Source organism: Dasypus novemcinctus (assembly GCF_030445035.2).
Source record: "Dasypus novemcinctus isolate mDasNov1 chromosome 12 unlocalized genomic scaffold, mDasNov1.1.hap2 SUPER_12_unloc_5, whole genome shotgun sequence".
NCBI lineage: Eukaryota > Metazoa > Chordata > Mammalia > Cingulata > Dasypodidae > Dasypus > Dasypus novemcinctus.
In genome coordinates this window covers 226,010-246,581 of record NW_026688133.1, presented here as the reverse complement: position 1 = coordinate 246,581, position 20,572 = coordinate 226,010, and the positions used below count along the sequence as shown (strand labels likewise).

Below are 20,572 nucleotides of genomic sequence, written 5' to 3'. Positions count from 1 at the left end.
GACGCAGAGGGTCAGTGCTGACTCCCTCTAAGCTTGCTCTCTAGTTGCATTTCAACCAAGGTTTTGCACACCAGGTTAAGAAACAAGTGGAATCTGAGTTCTTACTCATCAGAGACCCTCCTGTGTGAGTCCAAGATTTGAGAATCTAGGGGGTCCGTGGGAACGCCGTAATCCAGTGCACTAACTTTCCTTCCCAATGCCTGTGCGCTGTGGCAGAGCTCCTGGCTGTGACGTCAGCGTGGAGGTTGGCAGGTCATTCTCTGTGATTCCTCACAACTCCCAGGATTGTGATCTAACGCAGAGTCTTGTGGGCTTTCTTTTAGTTTTGGACGTCAGGAACTAATGCCGGAGTGTGAGGTTGTCTGCACAGCTAGCTTCCCTAGGCCCTGCGATCTGAAGGCCTCCTTATAAAGGTGGACAGTTTGGTCTCTCTGTAGACTCAGGGAATTGTAAGCACATGCACAGATGGAGGAACTCCCTTGTGGTTTCTTTTTTTGTTCTTGTGGTGGTTTTTTTGGTTTCCTTTTTGTTGTTTTTTTAAAGACTTATTTTCATGGCTCTATTTCTCTCTATCCCCTCATTGTATACACTTGCTGTGTCTGCTTTTATTTCTTTAGGAGGCACTGGGAACTGAACTCGGGACCTCTGATGTGAGAGGGAGGTGCCTAATCACTTAAGCCACCTCTGTTTCTGGTCGTTGTTGTTTCTGTCATTATGTTTTTCCGTTCATGTCTCTTGTTGCATCATCTCGTTGTGTCAGCTTGCTGTGGCTTCCCACTGAACCAGCTTGCTGTCATCTTAAGGAGGCACTGGGAACGTCTTCTCCCTGCTTTTTTGTGTCTCTCGTTACATTTTTCCTCTTGTGTCTCTTGTCGCATCATCTTGTTGTGTCGGTTTCCCAAGCCTGCCTTTCATGCAAGCTTCCTGGAACCAAACCAAGAATCTCCCATATGGTAGGCAGGAGCTGAACCTCTTGAGGCACATCTGCTTCCCTACGTGGTTTCTGATGTTCCCATGACTGAGTGATGCCTGCAGGTCTGTAGTGCAGAGCTTTGGAGCCACACGCCTGGGTTCACATTAAGGCCCTGCCCCTTGGAGCACCAGAGCCTGAGCAGTCCATCTCACCTCGGGGAAATGCACACAGAGACCCCCACAAGCTCACACATAGTCTCACAGTCACACCACAGAGACTCACATGGATTCCCTTAAGCCTCCCTCAGCCTAACCTGTAACCCTGAAAGCAAACAGATCCATTCCTGGAAACTCTGCAAAGAAGGACAGTTCCTGAATGGAAGTCTTTCATCATGTCCACATCCTCCTTTGAGGCTGTGACCAGGCTAGGTCTCCAGCCTACAGCTTGCAGGAAGCCCCCTATTTTATCTCAGTTTTTCTCAGCATACTTTGATGAGCCCAGAATAGCTACCATTTTCATTTGCTTTCTTTTCTTTTTGAGGTTTTTATTTATTTATTTATTTAAGAGTATGCTCTTTGTCAGTACTACCACAGAAAGAACATTATGTCCTTCTTAGATGCTTCACATCAGGGGGTACCTCATGTCAGTGTGTGTAGTTGTTGATGAAGTGAATTTTAAAGTATAAAGACAAAAAATTTCATTATAACATAAATAGAAACTAAAATCTAATGATTGTAGGGAAACAGTACATTTACACATAAAAAATAAGACATGAAATCCAGTGTAACTCATTGAAATAACTTAGAGATAATTAATTTTGAAAATGTGTAAATATGTTTTGAAAATGACTATATTTGGCAATGTGTTAATGTTTCTCTTCAAGAGAGGAGTGCATATAAGAGGAATACTCAGTAGTCAGTGGGAGAAAGAAAATCGATAAGGTAGAAGTAGAAGTAATGAGAGTGAGGACCCGTTTATAAGAGTGGTAGAAGTACAGAGTGCAGAAATATAATGAAGAAAGCTTTCATCCTTTAAAAAATTCTGTTAAAAATCTAGAAAGAAAAGTAGATCTGTCATTAGAAAAGTTGTTTTGAATCTATCGTCCATAGTTTTTAAAAATTGTACGAATAACAACAAAAAATTCATGTTATTCTCAAGTACTGAAGGAAAAGTGCAGAGTATCCCACCACAAATGAATGAAAACTCTTTATCATGACCTACATGATGTACTGAAATATATTTTCTGAAAAGATGAAAGGCATTAAGAAAATGAAATAATATATGACAATACATCATAAGTTTAAATAAAACCTGAAAAATTAATGAGAAGAAGAAAATAAGGACAATGGGAAAAGAGTTCAAGATTGAAATGTAATCTCCACGAAGTAAGGTGACAAGATAATGCTTAAGTCTAAAGAGAAGGATAAAAAAGTAGAAAGGACTGAAAGTCTTAAATGGAGAATGGTAAAGATAAAAAACAAGGCACAGGCTGAGGAATGGTGCAGCTGGTCCAGCGTCTGCCCCCTGGGGTGCCTGAGCCAGGAGGTGGGCAGGGCCATCGCAGTCCCTCGGCCCTGGCTGTCCCTGGGTCTGGGGAGGGCCTCATGTGGGTGGTCCTGGAAGCTGCCCCCTCCTCCCATGATGCTCAGCTCCGGGCTGCAGGCCTTGGCAGTTGGTGGTGTCCAGGCTTCAGCGCCAGGCCTTGGGCGACGGCTGTGGCTCCTCAGATCTAGGCCGCCTTGAGCTCTGCACCTGGGAGGATTGTGGTAGGTGTGAGTCCTGTGCACTGAGGGGGCCCCCCTTCATCTGAGCTCCCTCTCCTTTACTCCACTGAGCGTCCCCGCGCCTGGAGCCGGAGGTGGTGCGTGTGTCTGCTGTGGACCCGAGGGGACTCCAGAGCCCTGATTTGTACCTTAACGTGGTGTGTTCCCACCTGTCCAGGGCAGTCCTGGGTTATGTCTGTTGTCCTCCCTTTTCATGTCACCCGTTCCACTAAGACTATTCTGATGTGACTTTATGTTATATTGTCCCGTTATTAGGTCTGTTACAGAAATTTACTTCAGGACGGTTGACTTAATATCTGAATAACTGAATTATTTGGGTAAAAATTTTAAAATGCACAAAAAATAGAATGTCCAATGAACCATAGATATATGTGCTTATACCTGACTGGCCTGTTCATGCAAAAAGATGAGAGGAATTGGTAAGTGGTGTCTGGGAGGGGGTAGAACTGAGGAGCAGGGGCTGGATGAGAGGGAGGCTTGCCTTTAGTTGTGTACTTGTCTCAACATTTGATTTTTACTAATATGAGCATGTGTTTCTTTTCCACCAAATATAAAGTAATAATAAAGATAGATAATAATAAATATAGGTATGTCCTGTTATGTGAATTTTCCTTCCAGGAACCTCTAGTCAGCTGGACATTCCCCGAGAATGGGAGAAAATTTGTTTTTATGTTCATGAGACATATTGGTGTGTAATTTTCCATTTTAAAAATATCTTTATGTGGTTTTAGCGTTAGGGTAATGTTGGGCTCCTAGAGTGAGTTAGGAAATGTTCCCTTTGTTTTCTGAAAGCGATTGTGGAGAATTTTCATTTATCCTTAAATGATGGATAGTATGAATCATCTGAACCTGGTCCTTTCTTTTTTCAAATGTCATTGATTTTCGATTCAGAATTTTAATGGCTATAGGTCTATTCTGATTATACATTTGTTCTTGTATTAGTTTTGATAGTTTGTATCTCTGAAGGAGTTTTGGGCCATTGCATCTAAGTTATCAAAGTATTGGATGTAGGGATGTTCGTAGTCTTGTTCGAATATCCTTTTTTTTTTTCTCTCCCCTCTCCCCCACCCCCCAGGTGTCTGCTCTGTGTGTCCATTTGCTGTGTGTTCTTCTGTGTCCACTTGCATTCTTGTCAGCAGCACCGGGAGTCTGTGTCTCTTTTTTGTCGTGTGCTCTTGCTGCGTTAGCTCTCCATGTGTGCGGTGCCACTCCTGGGCAGCTCTCGTCACGGCACACTCCTTGCGCGTGGTGCTCCCCTTTGCGGGAGACACCCCTGCGTGGCAGGGCACTCCTTGTGCGCATCAGCGCTGCCCATGGGCCAGCTCCACAGGGTCAGGAGGCCCGGGGTTTGAACCACGGACCTCCCGTGTGGTAGGCGGACACCCTAACCACTGGGCCAAGTCTGCTTCCCTGAGTATCCTTTTAATGTCCGTGGAACCAGGAGGGATGACCTCTCCTCCTTTCCTGGTAATGGTAATTTGTATCTTCTTTATTTTATGTTTGGTTAGCGTAGAGGTTTATCAGTTTGATTAATCTTTCAAAGAAGAAAGTCATGCTTTAGTTGGGCTTAGTTTTCATTTCTCTGTGATTAACGTGCAGGAGTGCCCTTTCCGGGCTGTATGATAAGTGTATATTTAGTTTTAGAAGGAATTGCTAACTAGTTTTCAGAGCGACTATACCACTTTATATCCCTTCGAGCAATATACGAGAGATCTAGCTTCTCTGCCTTCTAACCAGCATTTGGTGTTGTCACTTTATTTTTGTCTTAATTACATGTAGTTATACCTCATAATGGTGTAGTTTTCATTTCCTTGATTACCAATTATATTGCGCATCTCTCATGTACTTATTTCCCATCCATATATCTACTGTAGTGAAATGTTTGTTCATATATTTTGCCCTTTCTAATAATAATGTTTTTATGATTGAATTTTGGAAATTCTTTTAATACATCCCAGATATGAGGGTTTTTATTTATTTCCTAGAACAATGTCCAGGCATTGAACTCGGGATCTCATAAGTGGGAAGGCAGCCCTCAACCCCTGAGCCAAATTGGCTCCCTTGAGTTGTTCTTTTGTTTTTTTGCTAGTTCTCTGTTGTTGTTGTTTTTTTCTTAAGGGGTATCGGCGCTGCAGCTGGAACCTCCCATATGGGAAACAGGCTTTCTACCGCGTGAGCCTCCCGATTTTCTAGATACCTGTTCCATATATCAGCTCCAGATTTTCTAGATATCTGTTCTTTCTTTGTGTTAGTTAGGTTTGCAAATATTTTTTCTGGTCAGTAGTTTGCCTTTATAGTTTATGTTTTATAGATCGGTATTTTAAAGTTTGTCGAAGACTGATGTGTCATTTTTGTTTTTTATGGATCATTCAGCGCACTCTCCCTTAGGATTCCGTCTCCATGTTTTCAAATATGAAATAGGTTTGATGATGCCTCAGTATTTCTATTGCCTAGCCTGACCGAGACTCCAGTGATTCTTCTGCTTCCATGTCAAAATAAAAAAAAATTTTTTTTCTTTATTTATAAAGTAGCTTTAGATGACATACATATTCCATCAGAAATAGAGGGGATTCCCGTATACCCCACCCTTCCCGCTAGCACACTTTCCCTCAGGAACAACATCTTTCATTAGTGTGGTCCATTTGTTACACAGCTCCTGCTCTGTCTAATCCACCATGTCTCTTACCTGGAATACTGTGATAGCTCCTACCTGGTCTGCATTGTGGCCTGCTTGCCTCTGTGGTCCATTCTTCTCTTGTAGTCAGCATGATCCTGTGAAAGCCTAAGGCAGGTGTTGTCCCTTGTTACTCTTTACTGAACCCCATACGTTCCCAGGTTACAGTAAAATCCAGAGTTCTTATACTGAACTAAAAGGACCTCCACGATGTATGTACCAAGTTTTAGGAGCAGTTTTCTTGAGATACATTCACATACCAGACAATCTGTACAAAGTGTCCTCGATGACTTTTAGTATATTCAAAGAGTTGTGCATTCATCACCACAGTCAAGTTTAGAACATTTTCTCACTCCAGGAAGGAAAGCCCCATAGCTCTTAGCAGTCACCTCTCAATCCCTCTGTTATTCCCCAGCCTTGACTAACAACTAATCTATTTCCATCTCTATAAGTTCATTTATCCTTACATTTTATAGTAATGAAATAATAGAATATGAAGTACTTTATGTCTGGTTTCTTTCAGTTAGCCTAATGCTTTCTTAAATTTGTGCAATTTTGTAATAATTAGCGAGGTTGTATATTTATAGTAAAGTCATGTGAAAAACACAATGTTCTCATGTATCCCTCCATTGATACCTTGCATTGGTGTGCTACCTTTGTTAGGACTGATGAAGGAAAATAAGATATTACTGATACCTACAGTCCATAGTTTACATGAGGGTTTCATTTTCCATATACCATCCTATTATTAACAACATGTCATAGAGTCATATATTTGCTATGATTCATGAAAGAACAGTCTTGTATTTGTACTGTTAACCGAGTCCATCATCCACAACAGCGTTCAGTTAAACAATCCTGTTTTGGCTTCTAACTTTCCTTCTGTAACGTATATTACCTTAAACTCCTCTCAACCACATTTATAAACATAATTCTGCACAGTTAACTACATTCCCAGTAGTGTGCTACCACCATCACTGTCTATTTCCAAACATTTACAGTCACCCGAAATAGAAATTCTGTGCGATTTAAGCATGAGCTCTCCATTCTCTACCCCCATTCTATCCCTTGGTAAATTAGTCTGGAGTCTAAATGTATGAGTCTGCTTATTATCATTAGTTACTATCCGTGAGAGCATACGATGATTTTCCTTTTGTGTCTGGCTTATTTCACTGAATATAATGTCCTCAGTGTTCATCCATGCTGTCACATGCATCTGGACTTTTTTCTTTCTTACAGCTGTATAATATTCTGTCATATGTATTTCCCACATTTTGTTTATCCGTTCATCAGTTGGTTGGCTTTTTTTTCTTTGTATCTTATTATTACAGTTTTTAGTGTAAGAATTGTGCGTTGTTACATATACATAGTTGGATTAATTTTTTCTATCAAGATTGTGTCACTTAGCTACAGGGTTCCAAGTAGTTGGGCCGTTGCCTTTTACAAAGTGGTTTTCTGTGTTCTCCTAACAAGGTAAAAATCACTACAAGAGTTTGTGCGAATTCCATCAGAACATCACACTGTGTTTTAATTACCTGTTTATCAGCCTGCCATTAGTCTGAGAACTCTGTGGCTCACCTTCCCTTGTAGAATGCCTGGTACACATAGTTAGATAATTATTAGCTAAATGAGTAATGAATAATATTTTTATTTAAATGGTCTAAGTACATTTATCATTAAAAACCTCCAAATATCCTAGTGCATAGTATGATTTTAAATTCTCAAGTTTAAACAATTATAACAAGGCTTTGTGCTAACTCATTTCTTACAAATTACGGCTTAGAGGCATTTTATTATAAAAATTGGTAATCATATGCATAAATTGATATGAACTTAAAATTCATCCTACATTTACTTCATTTCTTAGCCTGACCTTGTAGTAAATCTTTAGCTGCATCGATTTTGGCTGCTAAATAAGGAGATCCTCCCTTGCCTGGGTGATGTAAGAGCATAATTTGTCTATGAGCATCCCTTAGTTTTCCTTTATTGGCAGTAGGGCTTCCACCTAGTATGAATGCTGCCTCTGGTTTTGTCGTTTTGGGCTGAAACCCACCTCTGTAATAGCCACCACTGAAGGCAGATGTTGGGAGACTTTGAAAAACTCGTTTTACTTGAGGCTCCATTTGCTTCATGGCTTGCAAAACCTAACGGCCTGCAAATCCTGCAGCAGCAATGGTCATCCCAGCCCAGAGGCCGCGGCCACCCACGCCTCTACCAGAGAGCGAGGCTCACCCCTCCCGCAGCTACAGCCTTGGCAGCCCTTGTTGGTGGATATTTGCTTCTACCTTTTGTGTACTGTGCGGTGACCATTGGTATACAAATACTTGTCTGAATCCCTGCCTCTTCATTTGTTTTGGAAATATATCTAGAAGTGGAATTGCCAGGTCATATGTTAATTCTAAGTCTAACTTTTCGAGTTACTGCCAAACTGTTTTCCACACTGGGTGCATTTTTATATTCCTACCACCCATGTATAAGGTTTGCTATTTACATGCTTCCTCATTAGCACTTGCTCTTTTCCAATTTTTAACATAATAGCCCTTTTAATGGGTGTGAAGTCATAAGTCCTCATGCTTTTGATGTGCCTTTCCCTGATGGCTAATGGACTTGAGCATCTTTTCATATGCTTATTGGCCCTTTGTATATCTTCTTTGAAGAAATGTCTGTTTAAATAATTGCCCATTTTCATGTGTTTGCTTGCCATGCCCCCTCCCTTGGAGGTTAGCCAGTGACTCTCTTCTGCTATTGTCACTGGCTATTTCTTTGTTGTGTAAATTCCCCCTCAGGACTTCCCTGCTTCCTCCTCCTCCTCTTCTTCTTTTTTTTTTAAAGTTTATTTTATTTATTTCTCCCCCCCTCCACCGTTGTCTGCTCTATGTGTCTATTTGCTGCGTGTTCTTCATCGTCCAATTCTGTTGTTGTCAGCGGCACAGGAATCTGTGTTTCTCTTTGTTGCGTCATCTCGTTGTGTCAGCTCTCTGGGTGTGCGGCGCCATTCCTGGGCAGGCTGCACTTTCATGGCACTGGGCGGCTCTCCTTACGGGGCGCGCTCCTTGCGTGTGGGGCTCCCCTACGCAGGGTCATCCCTGCGTGGCAGGGCACTCCTTGTGCGCATCAGCACTGCATGGACCAGCTCCGCACGGGTCAGGGAGGCCCGAGGTTTGAACAGCGGACCTCCCATGTGGTAGACGGACGCCCTAACCACTGGGCCAAGTCTGCTTCCCATCCTCCTCCTCTTTTGATCCCAATCGCCGGTCTTGTCTCCGCTGACGTAGGTAAATTTTTCGTTTTTCTTTTTGTGGTTGCAGGAGTGGACGTTGATCCTGGGACCTTATTGTGAGAAGCTGGCACTGCCCACGCTGAGTCATGTAGTTAACTCCCGTGAGTTGGTTTATTCACTTGTTTTGCTAGTTTGTTTTTAGGAGCATTTGGTATGAATGTTAACTCTCCTACATGTCCGTAAGGCTCCATTAACTTTAGTTCAATCTTTTTTCCCCCGTGATCCTCAGTAAATCATTTTACTCATCTCACTTCCATCTCACTGACGCTTGCCTGTTTTACCTCCATTTTCTTATTGATCGCCCCCAGGGAACTTTTGAATTGTGGATTTTCTTTTCACTTTTGTTCATTTATTGAAGTATATCACTCATACCTAAAAATACATAAACTATAAATTTATAGTAATAGTTGTGAACTTACAAAACAAACATACTTAACGTCATCCAGGGCTCTCATACCTCACCCTCCCAGCAGTGCCTTACATGGTTGTGAAATATTTTTAACTAAACATTAAAGAGTATCCTCAAAATATTACTACTAACCAAAGCATCTTACCTTTGGTGTATTTTTCCCCTAACCCACCATAGTAGTATTATTTTGTAGGATTCATACGTGAACATAGGTAAACAGTGTGTATAGTAAAAGGTGTGAACTTATAATGTAAACATGCATACAGTCATACAGGGGTCCCATACATCAATGCTCCTGCAATACCTTGCATTGTTTTGCAACATTTGTTACAAATTATGAAAGAATATCATCAAAATCTTACTACCAACTATAGTCGTTATCTTACATTTGTTTGTTTTTCCTCCAATTGGGCTGTTTTTATTTTTTAAATATATCTTTATGACGGTAGTTATAAACCTAGAAAACAATCATGCAGATATGCAGAATTCTGATTCAACACCCCTCTATCAACACTCCACAACGTGGTAGCATATATGTTACAGGTTATGAGACAATATCATCAGGTTATTACCAAGGCCATAGCTTACAGTTGGCACGCTTTTCCATCCTCCCACATTATCAACACAGTACATCTTTGGCATTGATTGTGAATATTACATTATTATCATTAACCACAGTCCATAGGTCACTCCAGTTGTATTTTTCCCATGCTTCTCCACATTCCCACCACCCTGCAATAGTGATGTATATTTGCTCTCCATCACAAAGGACACTCTTGCATCTGTACCGTCAGCCACAGTTCTCATCCACCTCTGGTTTTACTGTGCTATTTAGTTCCTAGATGATTCTCCAGCTTTCTGTTAACTGACATTTACATCCCTAGAGTACACTTTTCAGCCATATTCCCGTTCATACACCGTCTGTTACTCACTATAATGTGTTACCATCAATTCTATACATTTCCACACTTTTTACAGTAAGGTTACTTAAAACTTCTACCTACATTAAACATCAGTAGTCCATCTCAGTCCTTCTCTTATCTCCTTTAAGAATCTACAACCCACCACAAGTCTTGAAGATATTTTCCTACATTTTCTTTTAGAAGCTTTATGGTTCTTGCTATTTTTTTTTAAAGGTTTATTTATTTATTTATTTCTCTCCTCTCTCCCCCACCCCGGTTGTCTGTTCTGTGTCTATTTGCTGCGTCTTCTTTGTCCGCTTCTGTTGTCAGCGGCACGGGAATCTGTGTTTCTTTTTGCTGCGTCATCTTGTTGTGTCATTTCTCCGTGTGGGTGGCGCCATTCTTAGGCAGGCTGCACTTTCTTTGGCACTGGGCGGCTCTCCTTACGGGGCGCACTCCTTGCGTGTGGGGCTCCCCTATGTGGGGGACACCCATGCGTGGCACGGCACTCCTTGCGCACATCAGCACTGCGCATGGGCTAGGTCTACACAGGTCAAGGAGGCCCAGGGTTTGAACCGCGGACCTCCCATGTGGTAGACGGATGCCCTAACCACTGGGCCAAGTCCGCCTCCCGGTTCTTGCTCATATGTTTAGGTTTTTGTTCAATTTTGAGTTAATTTTCGTACAAGGTGTGAGGTAGGGGTCTGTATGAGTCACCCAAATGCGTCCTGATGCAAAATAACAGAAATGGGTTGGTGTATTAGTCAGCCAATGAGGTGCTGCTGCAAAATGCCAGAAATTGGTTGGTTTTTATAAAGGGTATTTATTTGGGGTAGGAGCTTACAGATACGAGGCCATGAAGCTTTAAGTTACTTCCCTCACCTAAGTCTATTTGGAGCAAATGTCTGCCGATGTCCGTTAGGGCTCTGGCTTCCTGGGTCCTAATTCCTTGGGCTTGCTTTTCTCTGGGTTCAAGGTTCCTTTCTTCCTGGGGCTGACTTCTCTTTCCTCTGTGAGCTTACTTTCCAGGGCTCCAGCTTGTGTCTTGACCATCGAACTCCAGCATCAGAAACCCTCGCATCAAAAGCTCCAACTCTGTCCTTTGTTTGGCCTTTTATCTGTTAGTCCCCACCCACCATGGTGTGGGGAATCAATGCCCTAATGAGGTGGCCTAGTCAAAGCCCTAATCATAACTCAATCACGCCCATATACAGATCAGATTAGAAGCATAATCCAGTATTTCTTTTTGGAATTCATCAATTATCTCAAACTGCCAGAGTTAGGTTTCTATAAAGGGTATTTATTTGTGGTAGGAGTTTACGGATACCAGGGCATCAAGCATAAGTTGCTTCCCTCACAAAAGTGTGTTTTCAGTTGTTGGATCAAGACGGCTGCTGACATCTGTGAGGGTTCAGGGTTCCTGAGTTCCTCCCTTATTGGGGCTTGCTTCTCTGACCTCTGTGTGCTTACTTCTTGGGCCTCCAGCATAAGGCTTCAGCATCAAGTTCCATCATCAAAACTCTAACATCAAAACCCCTCAACTCTGTCCTTTGCCATGCCTTTTATCTGTCAATCCCCACCCACCAAGTTCAGGTACTCAATGCCCAAGTGACATAAGAGATTTACTTGATTAACTACTCAAGAATACTGAGTGCAGTATAATCTCATATGTCCAGAGGAAAAGACCAGTTTACAAACACCATCCAATATTTCTTTTTGGAATTCATCAATAATTGCAAACTGCTACACCGCACCCTCGAAATTCCAAAAAGACATCCCCAATAAAAAAAAAATTTAAGTCAGTTACAGTGCAAGTACTAAATCACATGGCCATCAATTTAAAGAAATGCAGTTTGTGCTGGAGCAAAGTTTTCTATAGACCTGTGAAACTTACAAAACCATTCATCTACTTCCGGTACAGAAAAGGACAGACAAAGGGTAAACATTTTCATTATAATCAGGAGAAATTGGGAGGGAAACATGAGTCATGGGTCCTCTACATTTCAGTAAAGCTGCCGGGCATCCTCCATTCAGTGTCAGTCTTCGAGTTATTCTTCAGATGATGATTTCTTCTTCTTGGGTCCATATGTGGAACCACCCGTACCACTGACTTGTCCAATGGTTATTTTCTTGTTTCTACCCTCATGAAGCATCGTGGCATTGACCAAGGTCTAGGTGTCTCCCTCCAAGTGTGTTGGGGTGATTGCCACACCTTACCCAATCTTTGGGTTAGAGTCTTAACCCCCCCCAGTAGAGTGATGTGAAGACACCATTCTCCCTAACCTATGGCATACAACCTCAGCTCTCTCAGAGCAATGAGTTGACCACCTGGCCTTCCTTAACCTTCGGCATACAGGCTCAGCCCTCTCACAGAGTAGTGAGTTGACGACCTGGCCTTCCCTAACCTTTGGGGGATGGGTCCACCCATCTCAGACCTGTGGGGTGCTGACTTTAACTGCCCTATTCCTTGGGGAATGTGTTCCACCCTCTCTGTACCATGGGGCAGCAAAACTCTCCCAGAACATCGGTCAGGAACATCCACCCTCTTCAACTGCTGGCAAAATCACCCTCTGTCCATATGAGTGGGGTTCCTCTCTTGTCCCAAGGTGATGTCCTAATTCCAGATCTCAACTTCCATGGTTTTCCTCTTAAAGCTGTTTCTCCTTCAATCTCTCCTTTCCCTGTCCTTTTTATTACAGGCTGACAGGTTTTTTTTGTTCATACAGCTCTTTCATAAACTTTGTTGGTTTAGCATGTAGTAAGCAGGGGTACACGCGTTCAGACAGTAAGCCGTCCCACAAATCTTTCCTAGATAAATATATCTTCAATCTTGATTTACTAGTTCCTAGTTTAGTTAAGTCCTCCAATGGGGCACTTCCATCAGGGATCTTCATCTCCAGAAGCTTGGAAATTCTGGAATCCGTTTCTGTTTTCTTTATTCCTGACAGTTCAGTCCTCAGCGTATCTCTCTTATCTAGCATTTTGCTATAAGCTGAAAGCAGACGCCAAGCTGCATTCTCCAGGTTCATTTGGAAATTCCTTCAGCTAAATGCCCAGGCTTGCCATTTTCAAATTCTGCCTTCCATGAAATACCAGGAGTTAATCTTGCTAAGTGCTCTGCAATTTTAAAACATGGATCGCCTTTCCTCCAGTTTCCAATGATAGTTTCATCGCTTACTTGTAAGGCATCATCAAAAGTCTCTTTAGCATCCATATTGCTATCAGCAGTCTCTTCAAAGCACTATAGGTCTTTTCTTCCAAGTATCTCACAATTCCTTAAAAAAATACCCCTTTCCCTTTTTTAAAACCATTCCAGCATTTTGGTAATTGCCAAAGAACTTCCCCACACCTCGGGAACAAATTCTGTATTAGTCAGCCAAGGGGGTGCTGATGCAAAATACCAGAAATTGGTTGGGTGGGAGGTTACAGATGCCAGGCCATGACGTATAAGGTGCTTCCCTCACCAAAGTCTGTTTTTGCTTGTTGGAACAAGATGGCTGCTGCCATCTGCAAGGGTTCAGGCTTCCTGGGTTCCTCCCTTCCTGGGGCTTGCTTCTCTTACCTCTCTGTGCTTCCTTCTTGTGGCTCCACCTTAAGACTTCAGCATCAAACTCCAGCATCAAAACTCCAACATCAAAAACCCTCAATTCTGTCCTTGCCATACTTTTTATCGGAGAGTCCCAACCCACCCTGGGGCTGGTGCTCAAGGCCCTACTGACACAAGTAGGTTAAGTTTACTGAATCAAGTAAACCTGTGAATCCAGTATAATCTCATATACCCAGAGGAAAAGATAATTTACAAACATAATCCAAAATTTCTTTTGAAATGTATGAATAATATCAAAGTGCTACAGGGTCCTTTTTCTTTCTTTTGTCTACGGCTCTACAGTTCTCCCATGTAGATTTGTTGAATGGACAGTTCTGCCTGAGCTGGGTGTGTTTGACAGGTTTGTCCAAAATCTCTTGACCCTAGATGTGGTGGTCTGTTTCTGAAACCATCATGTTGTTTCCATTGGTCTGTGTGTCTTTCTGTATGCCAGGACCATGCTGTTTTTACCTCTGCAGGTAGGGAATATGAGTTAAAATCCAGAGTGAGAGTGCATATGGAAGTGAGAGTCCTCCAAGTTCGCTTATCGTTTTTATGATGTGTCTGGCTATTGAAGACCCCTCCCCATTTCAAATAAATTTTATAATCCTGCTTTCCTTTTCTTTTTTAAATGCTGGTGGAATTTTAATCAGATTGCACTGAACCTGTGTATCAATTAGAGTAGAACTGGCATTTAATATTAATTTTCCAGTCTACGATCATGGAAAGTCCTTCCAATTATTTAGATCTTTTTAAAATTAACAATGAGTTGTAGTTTTCTGTATACAGGGGCTTTGCAATGTTGGTTAAGTTCATGCCTAAACATTGAGGTTTTTTCTATCATCTTTTATTTTCACCACTCTTTTGATACTCTTCAGTTACTTTTACTGCTACAATCTTCATTTGTAGACTCTCTTCCAAGCCTCTCTCTCCTCTTTTTGTTTTTTCGAGCAGGAGCACACCCTTTAGTATTTCCTGCAAAATTAGTCTCTTCGTTATAAACTCTCTCAATTTCTGTTTATCTGTGAATATTCTATACTCATCCTCAATTTTGAAATACAGTCTTGCCAGATGTGAAATTCTAATTTCAAAGTTTTTCTCTTACAGTGTCTTAAATACATCATTCCACTCTGTTCTTTCGTGCATGGTTTCTGATGAGAAATCTGTGTTTAGTCTTACATGCATTGCTTGTCTCTTGCTGCTCTCAAACAGAGCACTGAATGAAAATGATTATAATGACAATATATATTCTAGTCAAATAGGTGGGCTTTAAAGAAAAATAGAAATCCTTTGTGCATTTAGAAAAAACCAAGTGGCATAATTGAAAGAACATTAGAATATCATCAACGTTTTGAAAACAGTGCATCGTGTCAAAGGAAAATGGAGTCATTAATTTTATACCCAAGAAAACTGATGTGCAAGTATAAAAGGCATGGAAGTCCAAGTATTACATTTAGTCCATGGGTCATGGGTCATAATGTTCCGTTGTTCCCTTCCATGTGAGTGAGCAGAGTTCAATAAAGGAAGTGTTTAGAAAGACATTGGCCTGAGGACAGATGCTAAGTATTAAATTTACAGTTGCTTGTTCAGCTATGACTCAATGAGGGTTCTATGAGAGAGGGAGTGTCCTTGGTGGAAGCCACCGGGAAGACAGACTTCAGATAATCCAGGGAACTCTGTCTCTCTTTAGGGTGCTTATCTGTATATGTGTTTGTTTTATTGATCAATATTAAGAAAAAAACTAGTTGGGGTAAAATATTGTTTAATATAATACCTAATATTAAAAGTAAAGCCTTTTTCTAAAACTCACTTTAGATCTATTGTACTAAAACCCCGACTTTCACAGAATTGGCTCATTAGAGAAAGGGTATAAGGGGTCGAGTCCTGAGGCATCTCCATTTCTTTGGTTTTATGCCTCCTTTCAGTCTCCAAACAACAGATCTTCTGAGGTTCCAGCTAAGACCCTCAGTTCATGCGTGGTCTTTGTAGCTGTCAGTACTAGGATCTGCAGTGCAAACACTTGTTCTGGAATCTGGGAAGGCAGAGAGAGGAATGGAGGAGGAAGCTGTCCATGTTGACCCTACAGACAGCTACAAGCCCTCTTCTCCAAATTGAGGAGCCTTTGGGTGAATGACCAAGCACCCTAGGGGCTTGTATGGAAGGGGTCTCTGTTCCCTGTGTAGTTCTCAGGACACCTTTCACTTCCTGTGTCTGTTTTCATCAGCTAGTTCTATACTTCACGTGCATGGTGACATAAGACATTAATTGCAGCTACCCTTGTGTTCCCTTCAGTATTCCTGAATTTCCTGAAATGCCAAAAAGAAAGCTAGGAAAGCTGTGGATTCCATGTGCACTTGTTTCCCTTCTTCTCTTCTTCTGATTCCACATTTCCTCTTCTTTCTTTTCATCTCTTTTTACTTCCCAAATCTCTTTATTTGACCCTAGTACAGGATAATTTCTAGAATCAGACTTGTTCTGGAACAGTGTTGACAGCTGGGGGAGGTAGGGGGGAAAAGATTTATGCGTGTCCACGTGGCCCAGTGCAGGAAAACCCGCAGTGGCCTGAGGAACGTTGTCAGGGAGGGGCATGAGTAGAGCTTGGGGGACAGGGCAGCCCTGTCTGGCTGGAGCTGTGGGTGCTGAGAGGAGCAGGGAGCCCTGGGCCCTGTGGTCCAGAGACGCTGTGGTGGGCCTGGTTCATTCCAGGAGAGCAGGTCAGCAGAGGGGGAGAGCCAGGGTGTGAAACAGGCCAGTCAGTCGCCCCTTCCCCAAGTCCTCCAGAAACCCTGCCAGGCCTTGGGCAGTGCTGAGGGGCAGCTGGACAGCACTTTCTCTCAAATGGGAGCCAGTTCAGTTTCATTCCTAATCCTGGAATTTTGGATTTGGGTGAAGAGTGGAGGCTAGAAGTGTGTCCCAGGATATGTCCCCCACTGCCCCTCTCACTCACACCTCCTGCCTTGACCCCACATTCACAAGCACCCCCACAGGCTTGCACATAGAGAGTTCCAAGTCCCTGTACCCAGAATCCATGCCAGCTTACGGGACCACTGATGCTTATAAGAACGGTAGTTCTTTACCTGGAATATCAGTTTCTCTAACCATACCCCAATCCTTGTTTCTTCTAGCATATGGAACCAGAATGATTCTTCAGACAAAGCCAGCAGTCAGTCTCTTATCTTCTTATACAGATTTTTCCTCAAAAGTGAGTGATTCCAGAATATGCACTGTTTTTGCTTGCTTTTAGAGTCATGCCCAATTACAGAAATGAAAACTCTGTATCAGATCATGCTGTGTAGTGTTTGCTCAGGTCCTGTGTTCTCTTGGTGCTTTAGAAGAATAGGTGGGAAACGGTGGTTAAGTCAAAGGCCCCATAAGGAAGTATCAGGACATCTGTGGAAGGGCCAGGCTTGGCTTTGCCCGGACATACGTCTCTCAAGTCCATGTTGCTTTGCAATTACAGAATTCTTAATAGATGGAGGGAAAAGTGTTGCTGAGGTAATGACCCCTACCATATAGTTAATAATCTGCTGCTGCCTCTTGAGAATCCCTTTTTATAAAGGGGTCAATTTGAATAGGACCCGATTTGACACTTTCGTCTCCTACAAAGTTGTTTATCTCAAATACAGGTACATGATTATGTCTCTTTATAAGAAATCACTGGAAAGATAAAGAAGTAAAAAAGGTAAAATTTATATCGTAGAATGGAATAGCATCCCCACCTGAACATTAGATGGTGCCACCTCATCTTCTTAGTCATTGAGAACCTCAACCATCATTTATTCCTTGGGAGCTGGGAGGACATAGAGTATCTCCGAGCACATTGGCATTTTAACCATGAATTACTTGGAATATTTTGGCCTTGGACAGGTGGGTAGAGTGTTTGGAGTTTGTGGATTAACAAGTTCAGTGTGAGCTGCTGGTTTAGCCATCTATCTTAGTATAAGAAGAATAGCAAAGACAGTGGGAGGCAAGAAATGTGAATTAGAGTGCTTGGTTTTGTAGTTAATGGCAACCTAACCTAACTTGTGATAATTAGTGTAGAAATGGTATTAAAATTCAATGGCAACTATACAGGAAGATGGTGGCAGAGTAAGGAGCTCCTAGAGTCAGCTCCTGCCACAGGGCAGTTAGCAAACACCCAGAGCTCTCTGGAACGAGATGAAGCACCTGTTGGAAGGCTCCAGGAGGCCAGAAGAGTGTCCTGCGTTGTCTTTGAAGGAGTGGAAGGAGGAGATGCCCATCTGCAGAGAAGACTCGTAAGTAGAGGCTCCACGCCCAGGAGGCCGGTGCCCATCCTCCGCTGGTGGCACAACCCATCTCAGGAGCTGTTCCGAGGCTGGAATTGAAAGCTCCACTTCCCCAAAACAGGAAAATATCTTGAAGACCTGGTGGTAGGTGGTGGATTCTTAAATGAGATAAGGGAAGGACTGAGTGGACTACTGAAGTTTGATGTATGTAGAAGTTTTAATTCGCTTTAATGTAACATTGTGGAAATGTATAGAGTCGATGGTAACACACAGTGAGTAACAGCTAGTTTATAATTTGGAATGTGACTGAAAATGGTAGTCCAATTATGTAAATGCAAATTGACAGAATGCTTGAGAATAATCTAGGAACTGGATAGCACAGTAAACCAAGAGGTGGGTGAGAATTGTGGTTGATGGTACAGATGCACGAGTGTCCTTTGTGAGCTCCAACAAATGTATATGACTACTGCAGGGTCTTGGGAATGTGGAGAAGCATGGGAAAAATACAGCTGGAGTCACCTATGGATTGTGATTAGTAGTAATAGTATAATATTCTTGATTTTATGCAGAAGATGTACTGTGTTGATACTGAGGCAGTATAGAAAATGTGAGCCAAATGTACACTATGGACATGGCAATAATCAGATGATATTATTTTATCTGTAGCAAATGACACACCACATTGTGGTGTGTTGATGGAGGGGTGTTGTTTGGCAGTTTTGCGCATGTGCATGATTGCCTTATAAGTTACAGCTTTTGTTATTAAAAATATATATACATATTTTAAAAATAATGTTAGGGTGTGTTGGAGGAAAAACACACCAAATGTAAGATAAGAACTATGATTAGTAGTAAGATCTTTGACAGTGTTCTTTCATACTTTGTAACAAACGTCTCATGATGGAGGGTTGATGTATGGTACCCCTGTACGATGTTATGCATGTTTGCTTTGTAGGTTCACAACTTTTACTATACATTGTTTATGTATATTCATATATAAATAATATAAAGATGATAGTAATCGGATGGTTAGGGGAAAACTACTTTGTTTAGTAGTAATACTTTGACAGTGCTCTTTAATCATTAGTCAAAAAGGTTTAAAAACAATGCTAGTTATTGGTGGTAGGGTGAGATGTTATATATGTTTATTTGATGTTATGTATGTTTGTTTCCTAAGTTCGCAACTGTTATACATTTTTCTTTTTATTTCTCTCCCCTCCCCACCCCAGTTGTCTGCTCTCTGTGTCCATTCACTGTGTATTCTTCTGTGATGGCTTGTATCCTTAGCAGCAGCAGCGGGAATCTGCGTTTCTTTTTCTTGTATTTGTTCATGTGTGCTGCACGATTCTTAGGCTGCACTTTCTTTTGCGCTGGGCGGCTCTCCTTACAGGGAACACTCCTTGCACGTGGGGTTCCCCTACGCCGGGGACACCCCTGCGTGGTAGGGCACTCCTTGCGCGCATCAGCACTGCACATGGGCCAGGTCCACACGGGTCAGGGAGGCCCGTGGTTTGAACTGTGGACCTCTCATGTGGTAGGTGGATGCCCTGTCCGTTGGGCCAAGTCCCCTTCCCCTATTATACATTTATTGTTGATATATGTTTATGTACGTATGTTATATTTCTATTTAAAATAATTCAACGACAGTGTCCCGTGGTGCCTATCCTAAATTTCCAACATTGCTGTTGTCCTTTTGACATCTTCCAGATCTTTTCAACCACATGGATCCACATATGCTGACCATACATTTGCCATATGTTCTCTAGGAATTTCTAGTTGATGCAAAGCAACCATTTTGGTGGATTGGATTCAATTCCAGGCAACTCAAATACCGTGGTTTTGAAATCATCTACTTTTTCCCCTCAAAGCTGAGTGATTCCATAATATGTACTCTCTTAGCTTGCTCTTGAAGCCCCCTGCAATTAGAAAAAATAAAACTCTGTGAGAGTCATGCTGTAGAGTGTTTGCTCAGATCTTGGTGAGTTTTGAAATAGCAGTAAATTCAAAGACCCGAAGAAAATTGTAGCGGGTACCTGCATGAGCTGTTCCTGTCCATTTGGTGGCAATTACAAATGCCTTAGTTCAAGGAGGAAAAATTGCTTTAGAGGAAAAGGCTCCCGACCATACACCTTATAAGCTGAGGCTGCCTGTTTTTATCAGGTGTCTTTTATTAGGAGTTCCCTCTTCGATATGTCTCCTCCCCCAAAATGGCAGCTGGCGTCTGTAGTGTACATGGTCGTGTTTTCATGTCTGTACTCATTTGAAAAAGAGTGAACGCAAGAAAGGAACATCCGTTTTATAGAAAAACAGGTGACTTTATCTTGGCATTAGATATGGCCCTTGATCTACCCTGTCAGTCAGAAGCTCCTCTAACATGTCCTCCAAGGCAGCTGGGAGACAAAGACACTGTCACCTTGCTCAGGGAACTTGACTTGACTAGGACAAGGAAGGGGCTAGAGGGTATGGAAGCTCTTGGTTAACAAGCAATGTATCAGCGCTCTTATTTATTCACATTCTAGGACTTATTCTTTTCCTTTCATGTTTTTATTTTGGCTATCGTAGTATATAAGTTGTTTTCATTTGAATTTCCCTAATGAATAATGTCTTTGAATACCTTTTCATGTCCTCGCTGGTAATTGGTATATCCTCCGGAGACTTACCTATTCATATCCTTTGCCCATTTTTAATTGTGTTGTTTTTCTTTCTGTTATGTTGTGGGTGTTATTTTTATTTCTTAGTATCTTTTTTTTAAAGATTGAGAGATCAGACAAAATGTT

General features: G+C 42.0%; 1 long non-coding RNA gene across 2 annotated transcripts in view; it reads left to right on the top strand.

The window, feature by feature from the left end:
- Positions 1-20,572, top strand: part of LOC131277418 (uncharacterized) — a 204,952-nt gene that overhangs the window by 34,810 nt on the left and 149,570 nt on the right. The window contains exon 4 of one of the 2 annotated variants that reach the window (XR_009184587.2): positions 16,674-16,831. The exons of the other annotated variant lie outside the window; for it this stretch is intronic. This is a non-coding gene — a long non-coding RNA (uncharacterized lncRNA). Of the gene's footprint in view, positions 1-16,673; positions 16,832-20,572 lie in introns of those variants that run through there. 2 annotated transcript variants of the gene reach the window in all.